The sequence below is a fragment of the Sinocyclocheilus grahami genome, unplaced genomic scaffold (genome assembly GCF_001515645.1).
Source record: "Sinocyclocheilus grahami isolate Dianchi unplaced genomic scaffold, SAMN03320097.WGS_v1.1 scaffold1528.1, whole genome shotgun sequence".
Classification (NCBI taxonomy): domain Eukaryota; kingdom Metazoa; phylum Chordata; class Actinopteri; order Cypriniformes; family Cyprinidae; genus Sinocyclocheilus; species Sinocyclocheilus grahami.
Genome location: NW_015506707.1, coordinates 125969 through 133444, shown reverse-complemented (window position 1 = coordinate 133444; position 7476 = coordinate 125969).

Sequence of the window (7476 nt, the reverse complement as noted above, 5' to 3'; positions counted from 1 at the left end):
CACACACACACACACACGCACACACACACGCACACACACACTCACTCACAGAGAGACATTCACAAACACCACACACACACACAAACAGAGAGAGAGACATTAAACCTGCTCAACGTCCCGTTATCCGAAAGAACAGTACAGAACTAAAACCACACTGTCACTCGCATCTGAACCTCTCCATTTCACCTCTCACAACAGAGAGAGTCTTATGAAAACAAGCCCAGGTCACTATTCTGCCCAAAATGTATGAATGAATGAATAAATATATAATTAAGTGATGTTATTTATTATTATAACTATAATAATTATTATTATTAAACATTATTAATATTATTATAATACTTACTTTATTATATATATATATATATATAAAGAATTGTGATCATATTAAATAATAAAATTAAAATAACAAAAATGTACCTTCTCTTTTTTAATTAATATTACTATAAAATCTTGCTCTTAAATAGATCGAAAGAATTGTGATTTTTATAAAATAACAGAAAATAAATGTAATTTCTCTTGTTTAATTAATATCGTTATAAAACCCTGCTTCTGAACCGACAAAAAAATTGTGATTTTTTTTCATGAAATAATATAATTAAAATAATAATAAATAAAATCCTTGTGTTTAAATAGATCAAAAGAATTTTGATTTTTAAGAAATAACAGAATTAAAATAAATGAAATGTACTTTCTCTTGTTTATTAATTTAGTTATAAAACACTGCTCCTAAATAGTTAAAAATAATTATGATTTTTTTTTAAATAAAATAATAGGATTAAAATAATAATACATAAAATGTACCTTATCTTGTTTAATGAATATCACAAAAAAAAAATCCTAGATCAAAACAATTGTGATAATATTCCTAATCAAACTCAATAAATATTGAACAGATGGCAAAGGACTGAAATATTACATTCATCAGAATGAATAAATAAACAAAACACAACAAGACCAAAACTATTGCTGAAAGCTCAAGACAGATGGAGAGGAGAAAAATATGCCATGCAAGATAAATGACCGACTCTTAAAACATTTGAACAAAAAATCTAACTTAATTGAGTCTGGCAGGCGTGTCAAACACCCTTAATTAATCTAATTTTATGAGTGCAGAAATCAGTGATCAAGATTAATGGGCTCAAAATGTCTAGAAATCAATGAAAACAAAATCAATAGTGTCTTCATTTGACGTTCTGGCATGCTGCGCTGAATAGAAACACATCTGAGCGTCATTAAACGAGCTTGACTGAATATTAGGAGTCGAGCAGCTGTGAGTGAGACGGGATCAGACCAGAACAAACCCGCAGAAACCAGACTCAGACCGTCACAGACTCCAAGAGCTCACCGATGAAAAATCATTGTTTAGCTGAATGAAATATCTGCAAAATATCCTCATTAAATCAGAAACACCGCGTCAGCAAAAGGAATGGCAAAGATTGACACATTTCCTCTTCAAACAAAGCAGTGTTACTTTACAATCTTAGTATTCTAAAATACTAGTTTGCTAATATTCCAAATTAAAATTTTTTGGTTTTCATTTTAATTTGTGTGTTTTTGTTATAGTTAGTTTTTTCAGGCTATAGTAGTTTTTATTACGTTTTAGATTTTAGTTATTTTGAGTTATATTAATACTTGTGAAATGAAAATTAGAATTGTTTCCTTGCCAACTAGCTGAAACAAATAAATGTTAATATTTTATTTTATTGTTTTGTTATTTGTGTTTATTGTAATATGTTTTATTTATTTCAGTTAATGTTGATTTTATTTCAAGTAATGGTTTTAGTTTTAGTTTTAGTTCATTTAGTTTGAGTTTTTTTAGAACTTATTTTGGAATGAAAATTAGAAATATTGCCTTTGCAACTCGTTGAACTAAGTTTATTTTATTTTTTACAGTTATTGTTTATTTTATTTCAATTAAAGATAATGTTTTTATGGTTTTATTTCTATTTTTATTTAATTTAAGTTGACACACTTAAAATAACTGAAACTAAATTAAATGAAGTGTGTCAACTTAAATTAAATAAAAATTAGAAATGTTGCAACCATCTGAAATAAAACATATATATATATTTTTTTCAGTTCATGTCTATTTTATTTCATTTCAAGTAATGATATTTTTATGGTTTTACGTTTATTTCATTTAGTTTTAGTTATTTTAGAACTTCAACAAACTAAACTTTTATCTTAGCAACTAGCTGAAATAAAATATGTTTGTTTTTTGTATTTTATTTCAGTTAATGTTTATTTTATTTCAAGTAATGAAAATGTTTTATATATTTATTTATTTAGTTTTATTTATTTTAAATCCTCATCATCTGATTAACTGTATTTGTGTTTGCCAAAGCCACTCTCGCTTCAGGAGGAAATGAGACACAGGAAGTCTCTTGGAGGGAACAGGGCCCAAAGCCTGCAAGGATCTCAGAGACTGCAGGCAAACAACCGAGGCTGAGGAGGATCAGCCCGGCATTCAAGACGTGCCACAGATTAAAATGCGTTCGGCTTTAAGTAGTCGTTGATTTCTGGCTGCAGGCGGCTCTTAGTCTGTTTCTTTGCATAATTAACACATATTGGAAAAATCCACGCTGTAATGTGATGCCCAGAAACAAAGCAAATAAAGCTCTCATTGTATGAATAGATTATAATTACATTCTGTTGCTAAATGATTATCAAAGGCAGGCTGACATTGGTTCCTCTGTAAGTGCTGAAATATTTCAGGCTCTTCATTAAAATTCACTGATGGTGAATGAGCACCATTTGGATTTTCACCAGTGTTTCAGTTGTTTGAAGCAATTAATTACATGATAATTGGCACTGTATATATTCGTTGGGCTATTATCAATTAATTATTATTATTTTTATTTTTTTTGCATGAAATAAAAACACGGCTAAATATTTTGCACTTAAATTTCTGTAAATTTTACAAATGATTATTGCACAGCTCTCTGGAATGCTTGATTCTGATTGGTCGGTTATATCTGACAGTTGTCCATGACAACATAGCAGTACTACCTTTAAGAATGAATAAATAAACAAAACACAACAAGACCAAAACTATTGCTGAAAGCTCAAGACAGATGGAGAGGAGAAAAATATGCCATGCAAGATAAATGACCGACTCTTAAAACATTTGAACAAAAAATCTAACTTAATTGAGTCTGGCAGGCGTGTCAAACACCCTTAATTAATCTAATTTTATGAGTGCAGAAATCAGTGATCAAGATTAATGGGCTCAAAATGTCTAGAAATCAATGAAAACAAAATCAATAGTGTCTTCATTTGACGTTCTGGCATGCTGCGCTGAATAGAAACACATCTGAGCGTCATTAAACGAGCTTGACTGAATATTAGGAGTCGAGCAGCTGTGAGTGAGACGGGATCAGACCAGAACAAACCCGCAGAAACCAGACTCAGACCGTCACAGACTCCAAGAGCTCACCGATGAAAAATCATTGTTTAGCTGAATGAAATATCTGCAAAATATCCTCATTAAATCAGAAACACCGCGTCAGCAAAAGGAATGGCAAAGATTGACACATTTCCTCTTCAAACAAAGCAGTGTTACTTTACAATCTTAGTATTCTAAAATACTAGTTTGCTAATATTCCAAATTAAAATTTTTTGGTTTTCATTTTAATTTGTGTGTTTTTGTTATAGTTAGTTTTTTCAGGCTATAGTAGTTTTTATTACGTTTTAGATTTTAGTTATTTTGAGTTATATTAATACTTGTGAAATGAAAATTAGAATTGTTTCCTTGCCAACTAGCTGAAACAAATAAATGTTAATATTTTATTTTATTGTTTTGTTATTTGTGTTTATTGTAATATGTTTTATTTATTTCAGTTAATGTTGATTTTATTTCAAGTAATGTTTTTAGTTTTAGTTTTAGTTCATTTAGTTTGAGTTTTTTTAGAACTTATTTTGGAATGAAAATTAGAAATATTGCCTTTGCAACTCGTTGAACTAAGTTTATTTTATTTTTTACAGTTATTGTTTATTTTATTTCAATTAAAGATAATGTTTTTATGGTTTTATTTCTATTTTTATTTAATTTAAGTTGACACACTTAAAATAACTGAAACTAAATTAAATGAAGTGTGTCAACTTAAATTAAATAAAAATTAGAAATGTTGCAACCATCTGAAATAAAACATATATATATATATTTTTTCAGTTCATGTCTATTTTATTTCATTTCAAGTAATGATATTTTTATGGTTTTACGTTTATTTTATTTAGTTTTAGTTATTTTAGAACTTCAACAAACTAAACTTTTATCTTAGCAACTAGCTGAAATAAAATATGTTTGTTTTTGTATTTTATTTCAGTTAATGTTTATTTTATTTCAAGTAATGAAAATGTTTTATATATTTATTTATTTAGTTTTATTTATTTTAATACTTCAACTTAAACTAAATGAAAATGAGAAATGTTGCCTTTGCAACTAGTTGAAATAAGTTTATTTTATTTTTACAGTTATTGTTTATTTTATTTCAGTTTAAGAAAATGTTTTTATGGTTTTGTTTTTATTTAATTTAGTTTCAGTTATTTTAGTGCGTCAACTTAAATTAAATAAAAATTAGAAATGTTGCAACCAGCTGAAATAAAATAAGTTTGTTTTCGTATATTTTATTTTATATCAGTTCATTGCTATTTTATTTTATTTCAAGTAATGATCATTTTTATGGTTTTATGTTTATTTAATTTAGTTTTAGTTATTTTAGAACTTCAACTTAAACTAAATGAAAATGAGAAATGTTGCCTTTGCAACTAGTTGAAATAAGTGTATTTTATTTTTGCAGTTATTGTTCATTTAATGTCAGTTTAAGAAAATATTTTTATGATTTTATTTTTTCTTTTTTATTTAATTTAGTTTCAGTTATTTTAGTGCATCAACTTAAATAATTATAGCTGAAAAAAAATAGCTGAAATAAAATATATATATATATATATATTTTTTTTTTTTCAGTTAATGTTTATTTCAAGTAATGCAAATGTTTTATGGTTTTATTTATTTAGTTTTATTGATTTTAATACTTCAATTTCAACTAAATGAAAATGAGAAATGTTGCCTTGGCAGCTGCCTTTGGCATTTTTAAGTTAATGTTTATTTAATTTCAAGTAATGAATTGGTTTTATTTTTAAGTAATGAATTAATTCTTTAGAATTAATTTTTCGTTTTAGTTAACGATAATAACAAACAAAAACATGCAAAAATCAAAACGGAAAACAGCATCTGAATGACTGAATAAACTGAACTTTGTTTCAGGTGCACCATTTCAAGTTCATTTCCACAGCAGTAACAAACACCACAGCATCTTTTGGTTTGATTTGCATAAATTCAACAAATGCAAAGACATGTCCACAGTCTGAGACTCTCAAAGTCATTCTTGTGCATATATTATCTAGCCGCTGAGACGAGGACGCTCCTGAATGTCAAAGTCCCTCAGCGTGTCTCAGTCCCGGCCCAGGGTCTGTTAGCTCTCGGGATTAAACGCAGCTGTTTATGCGTTTAGTGTATCTGCCTGGGAGATTTCATTTGTTTTCTAAGATTACAGATATCTCCCTCTTTTTTCTGCTCCCAGCAGCTTTGTTTGCCTTCTCAAATGATCTGTTTAAGCAGCGCTGAGAGGAACCTCAAGAGAAGGTCATTAATGCTCAAAGAGAAGAAAAGAGCTGAGGAGGAACTGTGATACTTTTATCTTAGCAGCTAGCTGAAATAAAATATGTTTGTTTTTTGTATTTTATTTCAGTTAATGTTTATTTTATTTCAAGTAATGAAAATGTTTTATATATTTATTTATTTAGTTTTATTTATTTTAATACTTCAACTTAAACTAAATGAAAATGAGAAATGTTGCCTTTGCAACTAGTTGAAATAAGTTTATTTTATTTTTACAGTTATTGTTTATTTTATTTCAGTTTAAGAAAATGTTTTTATGGTTTTGTGTTTATTTAATTTAGTTTTAGTTATTTTAGAACTTCAACTTAAACTAAATGAAAATGAGAAATGTTGCCTTTGCAACTAGTTGAAATAAGTGTATTTTATTTTTGCAGTTATTGTTCATTTAATGTCAGTTTAAGAAAATATTTTTATGATTTTATTTTTTCTTTTTTATTTAATTTAGTTTTAGTTATTTTAGAACTTCAACTTAAACTAAATGAAAATGAGAAATGTTGCCTTTGCAACTAGTTGAAATAAGTGTATTTTATTTTTGCAGTTATTGTTCATTTAATGTCAGTTTAAGAAAATATTTTTATGATTTTATTTTTTATTTTTTATTTAATTTAGTTTCAGTTATTTTAGTGCGTCAACTTAAATAATTATAGCTGAAAAAAAATAGCTGAAATAAAATATATATATATATATATATTTTTTTTTTATCAGTTAATGTTTATTTCAAGTAATGCAAATGTTTTATGGTTTTATTTATTTAGTTTTATTGATTTTAATACTTCAATTTCAACTAAATGAAAATGAGAAATGTTGCCTTGGCAGCTGCCTTTGGCATTTTTAAGTTAATGTTTATTTAATTTCAAGTAATGAATTGGTTTTATTTTTAAGTAATGAATTAATTCTTTAGAATTAATTTTTCGTTTTAGTTAACGATAATAACAAACAAAAACATGCAAAAATCAAAACGGAAAACAGCATCTGAATGACTGAATAAACTGAACTTTGTTTCAGGTGCACCATTTCAAGTTCATTTCCACAGCAGTAACAAACACCACAGCATCTTGTGGTTTGATTTGCATAAATTCAACAAATGCAAAGACATGTCCACAGTCTGAGACTCTCAAAGTCATTCTTGTGCATATATTATCTAGCCGCTGAGACGAGGACGCTCCTGAATGTCAAAGTCCCTCAGCGTGTCTCAGTCCCGGCCCAGGGTCTGTTAGCTCTCGGGATTAAACGCAGCTGTTTATGCGTTTAGTGTATCTGCCTGGGAGATTTCATTTGTTTTCTAAGATTACAGATATCTCCCTCTTTTTTCTGCTCCCAGCAGCTTTGTTTGCCTTCTCAAATGATCTGTTTAAGCAGCGCTGAGAGGAACCTCAAGAGAAGGTCATTAATGCTCAAAGAGAAGAAAAGAGCTGAGGAGGAACTGTGATGCATTTGTGCAGTAGCATGAAAACGAAGCACAGAAAACACAAAAAAACACTTTGTTTGCATCTGAAGTCACACTTGACTCCCAAACGCAGCATTCATGACACGAGACGCTAAAAAACAAAGAGACGTGATGCACCGTCCGTCTGACTCGTCTACATCAGCACGCACACCCGAACAGGAACAAAATATACAGACTATTATTACTAAATTATCTTTTTAAAAAGCTTTTGAATCAGCTGCAATTACAGCATCAACTACAGTTTGAGATATTCTGGCACAATCAACGCAATTCAAAATATTTAGACTAAACTAAGCACAAAGTCTCTACCTGTCCTTTTCATGTGCATCATTTTATGCTTTACATT